The 15,538-nt window shown below is 40.8% G+C and overlaps 1 protein-coding gene across 3 annotated transcripts in view; it reads left to right on the plus strand.

Moving 5' to 3' along the window:
- NUP93 (nucleoporin 93) overlaps positions 1 to 15,538 on the plus strand; it is a 128,233-nt gene that overhangs the window by 62,713 nt on the left and 49,982 nt on the right. The window contains exon 1 of one of the 3 annotated variants that reach the window (XM_049786123.1): positions 3,927 to 4,015. The exons of 1 other annotated variant lie outside the window; for it this stretch is intronic. The gene's annotated coding sequence lies outside the window, so the exon portion shown is untranslated. Of the gene's footprint in view, positions 1 to 3,926; positions 4,016 to 5,602; positions 5,607 to 15,538 lie in introns of those variants that run through there. One more of the 3 variants, XM_049786124.1, reaches the window with a different exon arrangement.

Genomic DNA, 15,538 nt, shown 5'->3' on the forward strand with positions numbered 1-15,538 from the left:
TTCTCTCTGGCCCTATGCCTGTTAGTCTTATCCCTATTCTTTTCTGAGAATTTATTTAAAATACGGGGTGTTGGAGGGGACAGGCAGAGAGATAGTACAGTGCGTGTAAGGTACTTGTTTTGCATGTGTTAACCCAGGTTCTATTCTGGCCGACAAAACTGCCAGGTGTGTGTGTGATACCTGAGCACAGAGCCAGAAATAAGTCCTGAACACTGCTGGATGTGCCCCCAAACTAATCAAATATATTAGTTGGGAATTTGTACCAGGAAATGGAAGTAAAAACAGCAAACATTTCTTTTTTTTGGGGGGGGGGGTCACACCTGGCGGCGTTCAGGGGTTACTTCTGCCTCTGCACTCCTGGCAGACTCCCGGGACCATATATGGGATTTGAACCACCGTCCATCCTGGATCAGCTGCTTACAAGGCAAATGCCCTACTGCTGTGCTATCTCTCCGGCCCCAAAAATCAGCAAACATTTCTATAGAATTCTAAGGAGCTGTGTTAAAAGCATGCAGTATTTAAATTTTATGTGGAAAGCTATTTGCAAATTTATATCCTCTCTGGAAATTTTGAGATCTTTCAATTAGAGAGAGACTTTTAAACACTCTGGTTATTGTGGTGGTAAGGCCCATTTGCCTTTACATATTTTGGCATCTGGATTTTTTTTATACAGAGTGTATATAAGAACAGGTTTCTTGTGGTAGCACTCAGAATGGTGCAGTGCCCAGACGAATTTGAAAAACTCAGCAGTGTTGGTCTCTGGTAGAAAGTATCACCAGCATTTATCTAAGTGAACTCATTTTTATCCTATATATTATAGGTGCTAATTCTCCTAATTTTCTACCTTTGTTTTAGTTTTTACTGTTTAGTCATCATCCTTAAACAAAGCTATAGGGTGAGGAGGAGGAGGAGATAGATGGTTGCTTTTTAGGCCATATCTAGAAGAGTTCAGGGCTTACTTCTGGTTGTGTGCTCCAGCATCAATCTAGCCTCTGCTCTTGGTTCATCTGCAGCCACAATGTGCAGCATCTCATCTGCTTTCCTTGGGCTATGCCTAGATTGAGGAAAAGTGTCTAATTGTTTTGCAGTTAATTCTAGAATAAAGAAATGTTCTCTTAATCTTCATTTATTTGTTGACTGTACTGGTGAGAAAAAGGCATCTTAATGGTCACTCAGTGAAGGAGCCTTCCTTCCTTCCTTCCTTCCTTCCTTCCTTCCTTCCTTCCTTCCTTCCTTCCTTCCTTCCTTCCTTCCTTCCTTCCTCCTCCTCCCTCCCTCCCTCCCTCCCCTCCCTCCCTCCCTCCCTCCCTCCCTCCCTCCCTCCCTCCCTCCCTTCCTTCCTTCCTTCCTTCCTTCCTTCCTTCCTTCCTTCCCTCCCTCCCTCCCTTCCTTCCTTCTTTCCTCCCTCCCTCCCTTCTTCCCTCCTTCCTTCGCTCCCTCCCACCCTCCCTCCCTCCCTCCCCCCTCCAGGGGTTACTCCTGGCATTCTCTCCCTCCTATAGGTTGGGAACCATATGGGATGCCAGGGATCCAACCCAGACCCAGGTCAGCCACATACAAAGCAAATATCCTACCCACAGTACCATTGCTCTGGCCCTCTTTATTTATTTTTAATTAATTATTCCTCCCACTCCTTCCCTTTCCCCTGTACTGAGCTTCATTTAAATTCCCTCAGGAGTAAATTTTAACCTTTAGTAAACTGTCACCACACTTGAATTTGGGAGAGGTTTTTTTTTTTTTTCCTTCCCCTGACATTCCAGAAGACTCCTATTGGGGGCATATCCACCACGCTGCAATCTGTATTTGATCAGAAACAAAAGAGTTTGCGTCTTGCACTGCTTCAGAGAGGGGTCCCTAGGGGTAATCTTTTGTTCAGTAATTGGAGCATAAGCTGAGCCTGGATCATTTCAAAGCTAACCCCAAATATGGGTCCCTCCAACTCCCACCCCTTCATGCAATTTCTAAACTGCTAGTGGTACCTTGTATCGGGGCTGGCACAGAAAAGCTTGATTTACCGAATGCTAATTGCAACTCCTGTGGCATCTGTCATGGCATCAAATGCCATTGTTGGTGCAGTTACATTTAAGCTAGAGCAGAACCCGAAACTTGAAGGCTCTGCAGCTTCACGGCACTTGTTAACACATGTACCTCCAAATTATCCATGTGGTGCTCTCAGGGAATAAAACAAAGGACTGAATTTTTATGTTACTTAAATAAATTCTGTCATTGTTATTCACTGTTCATGCATCAGTGTGTGCTCCTTTGTCCAGTTCTTTTAGTTTAATTTTTTTTGATGAGGAAAGTCTGGAACATCTCAACTGAACTTTAATTGGCAAAAGTTCTGATATAAAAATATTAGTATTTTATTTTATAAAGCAGCAAAGTCTGTAAGACTTGATTCAAGTTCTTTAAATGCCGAAATGATTGCAGATTAACAAAAACCTTGAGCAAATTCTAGATACTAAGGTGCCACATTAAAATTTGCATAAGAACATACTACAAAATTGGCAGATATGTGTTCTTTAGCTTCTGCAGTCTAGGAGTTGGTTTTGCAACCAGCGGCACAACTTGGTAGAGTTTTTGGGTTTTGTTATTGAAGATAAGAGTGGTCAGTCTGTTTTTCTTTTGTAGTCTGCACCATAATGACACCCACTACCTGGCTTGACTTTAATCATCGGTGCAGTTTCCTCTTTGCTTTTCTACAAGCTTCCCTGTAATTGCACAGCTGTTCGCTGCATTGAATTTCTTTTAGTGACAATGGAAAACACATGTATTTTAATGTAGTCTTTAATTTTCTGTTTATACGTTAAAACATGGAGGAAAAACTTCCCTTTGAGGAACACTTTTTAAAAGCAGTCGCAGCAGTCTGAGAATATTCATGACTTACACATTCTATATCTTTCCCTAAATGTTGTATGGAGAAGTGACAGTTAAGCTGAGCATATGTTAATAAAAGGTCTGCATTTTTCCGTGCCATTGACAGTTTCATTGGCTGTATATTCCTGAAATGCAAATAACCTCGGTTCTGTTCAAAGCTATAATTAATCTGAATAGTTATTTAAACAGTATCACAATCTTTTAACTACTAAGAGGCCACACATTTTGAGGTGATGAATGTATCAGACTGTTTGCAGGGCAGTACAAGTGGCAAGGGCACAGTGAGCTGAGATGCTGGTGTATATTGATTGCATCTACACATTCTGTAGACTAAAATGGCAGAAACCGTCTGCGGCTGTATAAAATCTTTAACTACCATTTATTTTAGCATCATGGCATGTGCAAATTCCTGCTGCTCAGTTAAAGGACCAGCCTTACAACTGGTGTTACAATCTGTGGCCACAGCACTGCATCACAATGCAGCAAATGCATTTTCCACATTAACCAAATATGACAGCTGAAGCGATTATTAACCAAGCAAGATGTCGGAAGTCATCAAAAATTCACATCAGAGTAATTGCAGTGGCTTTGGGGGAGGTATCATAGCATTTCTTGCCTACATGTTCTCTCACCCCTTCTTAAAGCTTAACTTGGTACAGTCCGTTAACAATAAAATACCCTTCTGTAACCTATAAACTGTTACTCCCATCAGTTTGTGCTTTCAAACTGAAGGCTGAGGCTGACTTCTCTGAATTTTCAGAATTTGTGCCACGCAGCAGGGATGCAGCAGGGATACCAATGCGGTGCCCCAGGGCTTCTCAGCACCTTTTTAAAGGAGACCCTGCAATCTCATTGTCTAATTGACTCTTTAATGCTCCCATCATATCAACATTTGCAGGTTATATTCTCTCTCTCTCTCCCCCCCTCTTCCCCTTCCCCTCCTCTGGTTTCCTCCCTTTTTCTCACCACCCTCTCTACCTCCCCAACTCTTCCCCCCACCTTCAATTCTGGCTCTTTGGAGTGGGGAAAAACTTGAGCACTCATTCCAGCAGTGCTCAGCTCACATGGAAGTTTTGGAAGAGCTGCAGTGACCAAGAGCATCGGCCAATCTATAACTCCTTACCTTTGACAGCTGCAGGTAGGAATCCCTGTGTCTGTAAAGAATTTAAGGTAAAAATGCATCCTGGTAAATAGAGCAATAAGTATGTTGTTGCAATATTGACAGACTAGGTCTTGGTTTGTTTAATATTTTAAGACAAAGTCAGAGGCATTTAACTCATTTCATTGGGAAAAAAACTAATTTCTCCTAAAAATGGTCATATTTGTTCTAATAGATTCCTTTAAAAAATTTTATTGGGTGGAACAGAGGGTGTCTTCTGGAAGATTTTAATAGTTGGCTATTCAGGATTTGTATAGATTTCATCTTTAGTGAGTAGTGTGGACTTTCCTTAGGCATAAAAAGATGACTGTTAAGTGCAGCATTCTTAGATATGAGGTAAAAAAATAATTTCTCTGCTAAAACTAGATCCATCTTAGGGAGTGTTGGGGGTGGGGGGACATCTTACCAGATAATTCAGTCATCTATGTTTTTCTTGTTCTTTTTTTATCCCTTCCCCCATTTATACTTATAGAGAAAAGATACTATTTGAGGTATTTGGAATTGTCTGACGGGAAATGCTCTTTCATAAGACTTTAAATGAGAATAAAACCGAAACATCAAAGATGTGAATTCTTAAGTATTACCAAATAATGGCATTTAAATAGTTATTTCTTCCCAATTCATTTCTTAAAAAAAAAAGTATATGAGTCCTTAAAGTGTATTCAGATATTTTTAATAGAGAAAAGTAATTTGTATGTGAAATAATAACTTTCTAAATCATGTCAGTATTATCTGGAGGGTTATCAAATTACAAATATTGCCTATAACATTTTTAATGCCTTGATTAATATCAGATAAAATTCTTTTTAATTCAGCATTTAAAAGCAACATACTAGGTTTTCCTTTAAAAAGACAATCATGTATGTCTTTTTATCCCAAGGACTATATCTTTATCATGGGACCTGTAGGGTCTGGACTTTTTTTTTTGAAGCATGGACTGGGAAATGGCTCACTTCCTTGCAAGATTTAGCTCGCTTCTGAGGCAAGGGACTTTCTGTATTTGTCACAATAGAAGACTTGAGCTGTCAAAGTGGGGTGGAGAGGGTGATGGTGAAGGAGAGCTGCTAGGGAAATGAGAGGAACTATAAGAATTTTTTCCTCTCTGTATTGAGGTCTGGCTCCCCATGACTGATTCCTTTAAAACTCTGTAAGTGCAGTGCTGCAAAGAATTGATGTCTGAGATGAGACAATGAGCTATGGTTTGCATGTTGTGAAGATGGAGGAAATCTTTAACATGGACTCTGTATGGAGATGACTCAATTATCAATGCCTTGATACAGTTGCAAATTATTTTCCTTTGTCTGAAGTGGGTGGATGCCAGCGCCTTCATCAGAGCTCCTTAATTTAATGTATGGAAAATGTCTCAGCCACCATTTTTAACAATTAGCTGTCTCATGGTTGAGGTGAGCTGGACTCTGAAGGCAGCTGCAGGGCCATTTCATTCACATTAGCTTCTATAGCAGTAGAGCTTTGTTACTGTAAAAGTCAGAAATAAATTTGTACACTGCAGAGAAGAGTTCTCTAGGAAAGGGAACATTCCCAGGAAGAAAATGGAATCCTTTTGTCTACAGTAAGTATTCCTCATATTTATATAGCGGCAAGAGGCTGAAAATTAATCTTTGGTTGAATGAGCAAAAAACACTTTAAAATGAACTCTGGATATTAAAGGTGAAATGCAGAGATCCTAGGTGTATTTTTGGTAAGTGTATGTGTTAGTAACCAAGCATGGTAGATAAATACTTGAAGTACAGGTCTTAGAGATGAGTCTAGGTTATGCTTTAAATATGCTATTCATTAGTAATTTAAGTTAATTAGAGGTATGAATTTTTCACTATTCAAAGATGGAACTGATGCTTCAGAGAAAGAACCCTCAAACCTGGCTTATCTAAGAATTCTCGCTTCTTTTTACTGTTCTTGACAGTTGGTTTTCCATGTCTGAAGGAAATTGCTGTATTTTTTGTTTGCTTGTTTGTTTAAGAAAAAAGCAATGATCTACAATGGCTAGTTAAAATATATAAGAAAGAAATGTTTAAACATTTGGTCCTGAAAGACTACTAGTAGATTGAGGCTTTTACTCTTATCCATGGGGATAATTTTTAATGCCTCTGTTTAATTAATAGTGTGACTTCAAAGCTACTTATGAAAAACTCTTGGTTATGATTTGTAAGCTTAGGAAGCTTGATTCTTAAAATAATTGGATTTCAACTTAGCTTATTCCTTTGTTCCTTTATGCTGTAAATAAGAGGAAACAGTAGATTAAACTTTGATTTGTGTGCTTATCTTTTCAAGGGCACTAAACCCTGAAGAATTTATAGTAAGTGTATTTTGCAGTAAACTGTACCATGAAGATTTTACTTGAAATGCTTTAATAGCTGTCTCAGGAGTTGAATCTTCATGGTATCGGGTATCTGAGACTCCTTTGGACTTGATACCAAATTTAAAAGCCAGTTGCTTGTCATGGTTTTGCAGTAGCAGTTGTTCATCTTATTGAATGCTGTTTTCTTTAGTTAATTGGCATTTTAGAACTAGGAAAGAAAATTTTCACATCAGCCTTTTCAGTGAAATAGGAAGGCTCATTGTCCTAATGCTGTTTTGAATCCTACATGGATTCTATGAATCATGTATAAATTTTATGTTTGCAGTTTAAGATGTTAGGTAGCAATATAATTGTTTCAGAACACCATTTCACTGCAGATTTGCTTCCATAAAATGTTTCTTTGAATGGCATGAAAGGTCTCGTAAAGCTTTCCTTCAACATTTTAAGCTGAAACTTGCCTGAAGACTCAGGTCTCCCCTTCCCCACCCCGTTTTGCTAAGTTGGGTTCTAGACAGTCTAGGAGATAGAAGAATCTTAGTTCTTCCCCTTTTGCTCCCCTTTTTTTAATCTATCATGGGCTCCTCAAGTTTAGCTACTAGGAAGTACCTATCTTTTCTGATTCTTGTAGGGAATACCCAACCTCTCCCATCTTGAAGCTCTTCATTATTTTCATGAAATTTTAGCTTTGCTTGTTGTAGTCAGGAACTGGTTCTTTTTGCTATGAAAAATGTGTCTGTCTCAAACCTTTGAATGCCTTAGCAGTGCCTTGATGTAGATAAGCAAGTCTGTTGACCAGCCCGCTAGGAAACATTCTGTGGCACTAAGATGGCAGTGAGCAAAGAGGAAAATGGCGTCCATTCCCAGGAGCACTGTGACAAGAGGTGGACTGCATGGGCTCTTTTCCTTCAGGCAAGTTAAAAGACTCCTAGTGGTACTGCCTCACCAATATAGTCACTTTTTTTTTTATTATATTAGAAGACAGAAATTTTTTAATTTTTCTAAAGTCTTAATTAGCACATCACTTCTGAGTGTTGTTTTTAAGAAATTAATATGCATAAAACAAAATTTAAATAATTTATATCAGTACTTCAGAAAGTACTTATATCAGTGCTTTTGAAATTCCTTATCTCTACCCTTTCCTTATGATTATATAAAAGTATTTCTTACAAGGTAGTGTGGGTTTTTAGAACACAGAGGACAAAATGTTCCTTCTTGGTAGCAAGAGGAAACCAGTTGGTCTATGAAAAATACGTTATTTATTCATTTTTCTTGTTTTCATTCTAGCTCTTTGCAGGCGTTTGTTATTTTCATCTGAAATGTTGGTTGATGGCCTTCCATTTGTGGCTCAAATTGTGTATTATTTTGGAAGTAGCTATGGTCCGCCATGATGTTGATTTCTTTCCACCTGTTTCCATCTCTCACAGAGTTGGAATTTCCAAAATGTGTAGAGTTTATGTAATGAAGCCAGCTCATTGGACAGTTAAATACAGCAAGGTACTCTGTAATTACACAACTTTCTCAAGGTCATCTGTCTGGATAGCAATTGATTTTTGCTCTAACTCAGCCACCTGACTCCTCATCTGTCATGTGTGGTGGTGCCTCTTTCCCTTTCTCCTGTGGACTCACTGGAAACTGATGGATGCAATGGATAGTTTCCAGCAGTCTGTCTTGGCTCTAGTAACATAACTCCAAGGGATATGTTTTTCCATTTTGCCAGAAATGACTTTCTGAGCTGTGCTGTGCTTGCCATTCTTTGGTCTATGCCGTAGATAACTAATTTTTAAATAAACGCTTTAAAATAAGAGGAGTTGAGTTTTTTTGGTTACTTCTGCTGACTCTGCATGCAGGATTAAGTGCCCTGGGATGGCATAGAAACAAGCCATCTGGGGAGGGAGCTGGACACTAGCGTATTTGCCTGCAAATTGCCCCTTGACTCTAGTTGGGGAGGCTTCACACTGGCAGTGTCTATGAGCTGGTGAAAAGTTGTGTTCACTGTCACTTTGGGACATTAGACAGTCAATAAAACCGTCTTGCCCTTTCTCTTCTTTTTTGTTTCTATATGCTATAGTGGCTCAGCAATGCTTCTTATTTCTTGTACAGGGGTGGCCATGGTGAGTGGTAGCCTTATAAAGTATTTCCTTAGCTCAAAATGTTTCTAAAGTTAATTAAGGTTTTAGAGAATATGAAATCTCAAGTACTGTTGGCAGAGGAATACCATAATAACCTTCATTTTGACAACTTTAAGTTTCAAGGGGGAGGGAGAGAAGAGTAGTACCATAACAACCTTCATTTTGACAGCTTGAAGTTGCTGGGTGGGGCGCCTCTTGTTTTCTTTCATAGTCTCCTAACAAATTAGTTTTCAATGAAAGAGGAGACCCCACATTTCTTTTGGGGGGGTTGGGTCACCATCAGCAGTACTCAGGGTTACTCCTGGCTCTATGTTCAGAAATCACTCCTGGCAGGCTCAGGGGACCATATGGGATTCTGGGATTCAAACCACCGACTTTCTGCATGCAAGGCAAACGCCCTACCTCCATGCTATCTCTCTGGTTGGAGAATCTGCATTTCTGAATTAAGAGAATTGCAGTGCTTCCTGCTCTGCAACAGCCATGATGCCTGCCCGCTATTCGGGTTCATCAGCAGAAGCAGTGCTGCAGAGTGGGGAAAGCTGTGGGTTTCTACTGCACGGTAAATGAGTGACAACTCGCACCAGCAGGGAATTAATGTGACACGTGGCTCCCTAACACTGTCTGGACGCACAGCGCTCCCTGTGCTTGCTAAGTAGACACCAGCCTGGCAAAATGGGCTGGGCTTCCTCCCACCTGACAGGCTAGGAGGCACGCCCCTCTGCTCTGCTCTCTGTTCCTTCTTATGGCCCCGAAGCGGTCTTTTGTTTTGTTTCCCAAAGGGGAACAGACACTAGATGTGAGAAAGCAGAGAACACATACTTTTCCTTTTACAGGGTTGCTTTTACAAGCTCTTTCTGCATGGATTTTGTGGATTGAGAAGGCATGTTGCTGTGATAGAGGCCGTTGTTGATGCACTCCATATTCATGCTGCAGTGCGGTTTTAAGTGCCCACTGTTCTTTGAATGGGAACTAGTCCAGCTTCTAGATGGAGAGCAGTTCCCCAACTATATTAAAATTTTGATGGAACCAGCTGTAGGGTTTATCATTTTTGATCTGTTCTTACCTTTGAGTGTGGTAAGGGTTCCCATGCTGCATGTTGAAACCTGGCAACATTTGGCACACTGTTCCATTTGTAGAGTTGATGGACAAGTTTATTTTTCCTGTGTAAATTTTTTCTGTTCTGTGTCCCCAAAGGTTACCCTGGCAAGTTTGCTGTAGGGGTTTGTTTGTTTGTGTGGTGGTGGTGGTGGATTGTGTAATGGTGGTGGAGTAGTGGTTGAGGCAATGGATGCCTTCTAGTCCCCTTCCTTTCCCCAGGAGGCCACCTCAGACAGTTGGCCAGCTGCCCTGGCCGGATAGATGACCAGCAGAGCCCTGCCACTGCAATATGCGCCCTGCTGCATCACGCCACACCTCAAAAGAGCCCCTGCTCCCTTTCCTGTGGGTGGGCGCTTTCTGCATTTAGACACTCACAGCCTCTTCCCAAGACTTCTGTGATTACAGAGGAAAGGTGGGTCTCCTGATAAAGTGTATCCCCACTAGCATACAGAAGACCACCATCTATTTATTTGTGTATAGAGGCTTTTACCAAGTCTCCAGTGACTACATAGGACCAGTTACTTCCCTTTCCTGGAGGACTGCCAAGAAAAGAATGTGCTAGACCCCTATAAGGGGCAGAACTGGTATTGCAGTGGGAACACCAGAGACTTGTGTAGCTCCCACTGGGTGCTGCTTTCACCTTGGCCTGCTTTTCCAAGTGCAGCTGTGCTAACAGCCCCTACTTAAGGCCTTGGTATAGAAGAGGAAAAAGATGAGCTCTGCACATTCTTTTTACTTGCAGGTGGCTTTTCTGCAACTTTCCCTCTGGGTCATGGTGAATCCACCTTCATATGCTTTCTTCACCCAGTGCTAAAAATCTTGGAAATCAGCTTTTGATCTAGGTACTTCTTTTTTGGTGCATTGTAGAAGACAGTCAATAGGGAGGGCTTCACAAATTAGATAAAGCTATTTGAGTAGCTTGCTCAAAGGCAGGTATCTTTTCAAGAATTATATCACAAATGTGTTGACATGGACATACTAGTACGTATGGGTCAGAATGGCCCCTTGAAAGGCCCTACAGAAATCTAAGAGGTGATGTTTCTTAGAGCCCTATAGTCTAGGGTTTAGGGTCTCCTAACATTCCTTCTGGGAGGATTAGTAGATCATTCTGTAAACCAATTTTATTTAAGGGGACAAATAGATTGTAATATCTTCCCATCTATGCCTACATCTGCATTGTATAGCCCTTGATTTAGTCTGATAGCAGTAGCAGAAACTGTACAAATGAGACTGGAGGGCAGGGCGTTAGCCTTGCATGTGCCCAATCCTCATGCTGGTTCGATCTCCAACATCCCATATGGTCTCCCAAGCCTGCCAGGAATGATTTCTGAGCACAGAGCCAGGAGTAACCCCTGAGCACTGCTGGGTACGGCAAATAAATAAATAAATAAATAAATAAATAAATAAATAAATAAATAAATCAGGACTGGAGCATCTAATAGTGACTACCAGTATCCTGCTATAGCACCAAGGTGTGCATGCCACCCAAAACTCCAGAGCTACCTGCTATTCCCTAAACTGGCACGTGGTGGAGCACAGGATCTGCTGCCACCTGCTGCATGAGAGGAGCTATAGCTTTGCAGAAACACAGCGAGATAACATTCAGAACATTAAAATACATTGTGGTTGGCATATCAGAAATTATACAACAGTATTAAAAATACAGGGGCCGGAGAGATAGCATGGAGGTAGTGCGTTTGCCTTGCATGCAGAAGGATGGCAGTTCGAATCCCAGCATCCCATATGGTCACATGAGCCTGCCAGGAGCGATTTCTGAGCGTAGAGCCAGGAGTAACCCCTGAGCGCTGCCCAGTGTGACCCAAAAACCAAAATAAATAAATAAATAATATACATTCATTACTGGGGGCAGAGAGATTGTATTGTGGGTGGGGCACTTGCCTTGCAAGTAACCAGCCCAGGCTCAACCCCTGGTTACCCATATGGTCCCAGAGTACTTTTGTGGCCTAAGAAGAACAGTTTACAGTTGGTTGTGTCAGCTCTGTGACTTTGGCCAGACTTCATGCAGGGTTGTTTTTGTTTGTTTGTTTGTTTTGGTTTGGTTTTGGTTTTGGTTTTGAGGGTGCATGGCCATAGTTCATATAAGGACCTCCCATAGGCAAAGCTTGAGTCTAAACCTGGGCTCTTCTGCCAGGATAGGCTTTGAACTCACTCTCACTCTCTCTCCTCCCCCTCCCACTTGAACTACTGATTTTAAATGTTAACATTCTTGTAGAAAGCAGAGATCACCCCCTGAATATCAGAGTTGGCAAATGAATATGCAGTCTTTTGTAGGCCTTTTTAAACTAACATTTTATGTACTCTTATTGCATTAAAGACTGATCTAATAAAATAGTCAAATATGCTATAAAACTATATTACAGTTTTCCAAATCTTGAACAAAATTTAAATTTTTTGGTTCATATTTTGGGCTTTATCAGTAATGAACATCTTTGCACTTGAAAAATTCCTTAAGGCTATCTCAATGAAAATACCACAAAAGAAAGCTAATGAAGGGGCCAGAGAGATAGCACAGTGGTAAGGTGTTTCCCTTAGACGCAGAAGGACAGTGGTTCGAATCCTGGCATCCCATATGGTCCCCCGTGCCTGCCAGGAGTGATTTCTGAATGTGGATCCAGGAGTAACCCCTGAGCGCTGCTGGGTATGACCCAAACACCAAACACCAAAAAAAAAAAAAAAAGCTAATGAAAGCATGTTCACACCCAAAGTCTCTAAGGACTGGTAGAGTTTGTGTGTGTCTGTGTCCATGTGTTCGTGACCATATTTGGCATAGTGGTATCTAACTCCTGGCTCTGTACTCAGAAATTACTTATGGAATGATGTGGATAGAACCAGAATCAATTGCATGCAAGGGAAGCACCCTTCCTGCTATACTAACTCTCTTTCCTCCTGGAAAGAGTATTTTAGTTTGTCCCTCCTCATTTCTCCAGTTCCACTATTGTAGTATTTTTCTTTGCAAAAATTGCATCCAAGAGAAGTCATTTCAGAAGAGGTCATTTGTAACAAACATTCCTTCCTTCTATTGGTGCTCAGGAACAACTCTGGCCAGACGGGTTTTTCTGTACAGGATTTAATAGGACAAAACAGGTAGGAAGGGGGACCAAGGTTTTACAGCAGTGCCATTCATAAAGTACAGCCAGCCCTCAATACAAGTGCCAGTATCATTCCAACCAACAGCTCTCCAACCCCACTGTATTCCAGCAAAGGTTCCTAAGTGTCTAGGGCAACTGCTTCTCAATTTGACCCTGGGGTTTCTAATTAAGAGGATCCTTTTCTCTTAAAGTGACAGATTACTTTTGGGGGATCAATGTCCAAGTCATTAATTTAAAAAAATTGGGGAGAGAACTTGGGAGGATGAAGTTAAGTATTTTATTCAGAATGAGCTGAAGAAAAGAAATAGATACAGGTCACTATAGAAAGTAGACACAGGCCAGAGCGGTGGCACAAACATGTAGAGCGTTTGCTGTGCACTTGCTAACCTAGGCCGAACCACGGTTTGATCCACTGGTGTCCCAAATGGTCCCCCAAGCCAGGAGCGATTTCAGAGCGCATAGACAGGAGTAACCCCTGAGCATCACCGGGTGTGGCCCAAAAATCAAAAAAGAAAGTCAACACATATCCATTTATCTAACTAGAAGTCTAGAGAGAGGCTGAAGTGATATTTTTCTTCATCATTGCCTTCTGAGCTCCTGCATGAACATATTTTTCAAACATGGTAATTTCTAAGGTAACTGCTTCCTTGTGTTAATACAACTTTGGTTCATAGGTATCCTATTGTATGGACTACGTGTTTCCAATGAGAGAAGATACGAAATCACATGCCCACCATTGCCCGGGACTTTTGTGCTGTGATAGATATCTTCTCATGAACTTGCTCTGGGGCTTTCTGTTTTGACTGTGTGGATCTGTTTGTTCTTGAAGTGAACAGGGCTGGGATCATCTTTTGAGTGGTGAGGGCATGTAACATATGGCTGCTACTTGGTGAGACTGACTTAGACTAATCTATCTTGTCTTGATTTACTAGCTTGTTTAGATGGGTCAAGAAAGAGCTTTATTGGAGACATGCCAGCATATTGGAAGATGGTGGTCTCATGTCCTTAAGACTCTTCCTGTGCTTTATTTCTTAACAGTCAGGAAATGGATATCTTCTTCCGTTCAAGCCATTTATGTAACTGTCCAATACATCACTTATTTGTTGTATGTGGGAAGCGAAGAACTGTGAAAGAATAAATGTAAGCTTTATTTTTTTTTTTTTACCCCTGCCATCTTCATTTCTTGGCTAAAATGGATATGGAGCGTTTTCTCACAGAAGCCCTTATTTCTTGCAGTTTTCGTTTTCAAAAAGCAAATAAGCTGAAAGAACTTGGCCATTTGACAGAACCAGTATTTTGCCCATTTCTTTTTTCTGTTAGCTGCCACTGTATTGTATTCTGAACTCAGAGACTGCCCAGTGAGCATAAATAAGGCAGTTTTGTGATTGTTCTCAAGCAACTCATTTAAAACTATTTGGTTACCAAGTTTACCTTGTGGTTTACAGTGTAAATAATATTCATGACCTTTTTCATAGGCAGAAACACATAGTTAAATTCATCGCATGGGCAGATATGTATTAATGATTGTTCTACCACAAAAGAAAAAAGAGATGATGGGGGTCGGAGCGGTGGCACAAGCGTGCCTTGCAAGCGCTAACCTAGGACAGACTGAGGTTCGATCCTCTGGCATTTCATATGGTCCCCCAAGCCGAGAGCGATTTCTGAACACATAGCCAGGAGTAACCTCTGAACGTCACCAGATGTGGTCCAAAAACCCAAAAAAAAAAAAAAAAAAAAAAGTGATGATAATTTGGGACACAAGAATTATCAACAGGGCAGTAATTTTTTAAAATAATATCTTTATTTAAGCACCAGGATTACAAATAAGTTTTTTTTTTTGTTTGTTGTTTTTGTTTTTTTTTGTTTTTTTTTTTGTTTTTTTTTTTTTTTGGGTTTTTTGGGCCACACCCAGCAGTGTTCAGGGTTTACTCCTGGCTGTCTGCTCAGAAATAGCTCCTGGCAGGCACGGGGGACCATATGGGACACTGGGATTCGAACCAACAACCTTTGATCCTGCATCGGCTGCTTGCAAGGCAAATGCCGCTGTGCTATCTCTCTGGGCCCTACAAGTAAGTTTGTAGTTGGGTTTTAGTCATAAAAAGAACACCCCCCTTCACCAGTGCAACATTCTCACCACCAATGCCCCCATTTCCCTCCTCCCCCACCCCCTGCCTGTAATCAAGACAGGCATACTACTTCTCTCACTCACTACCTTTGTCTTGATAGTTGTTAGTGTAGTTATTTCTCTAACTGCACTCACCACTCTTTGTGGTGAGCTTCACACTGTGAGATGGTCCTTCCAGCTCTCATCTTATATGGTCTCTAGGCATTATTACAACAATGTCTTATTTTTCTTAAAACCCATAGATGAGTAAAACTAGAGATAGACACAGAATAGTCTCACTCATCTAGGGCAGTGATTTTTAGCTTCTGTGACCTGTGGTCAGAAATACATCAAGGCCCACTCTGTAGTTATTAGTAAGTGTATGTAATTGAATGAGAAGTCCAACAGAACAGTACTTAGCTATACCATGTATCTGTTGTATTTTATTTAGTGCAATTAAAAATACTTGTTGCTACGATGACCCAGTTCTACATTTTGACCTCAAAATACAGCATTTTGACAAATGATGTTTTAATGGCATTTAAAATTTTTGATATTTACTGTCTCATTTCTCCCCTAACTGTATGAGGTAGGGGGAAGAAAAGAATAAGTGTGCAAAAATGCCTATTTCTCTCACTATGATTGCTCCAAGGACAGTTAGTGTGTTAAAGTGGAGAAAGATAGAGTTAGGATTTATGGTGTTGATTTTTGGGTTTTTTTGGGGGCACACCCAGCATCGCTCAG

The sequence above is a fragment of the Suncus etruscus genome, chromosome 14 (assembly GCF_024139225.1).
Source record: "Suncus etruscus isolate mSunEtr1 chromosome 14, mSunEtr1.pri.cur, whole genome shotgun sequence".
Taxonomy (NCBI): domain Eukaryota; kingdom Metazoa; phylum Chordata; class Mammalia; order Eulipotyphla; family Soricidae; genus Suncus; species Suncus etruscus.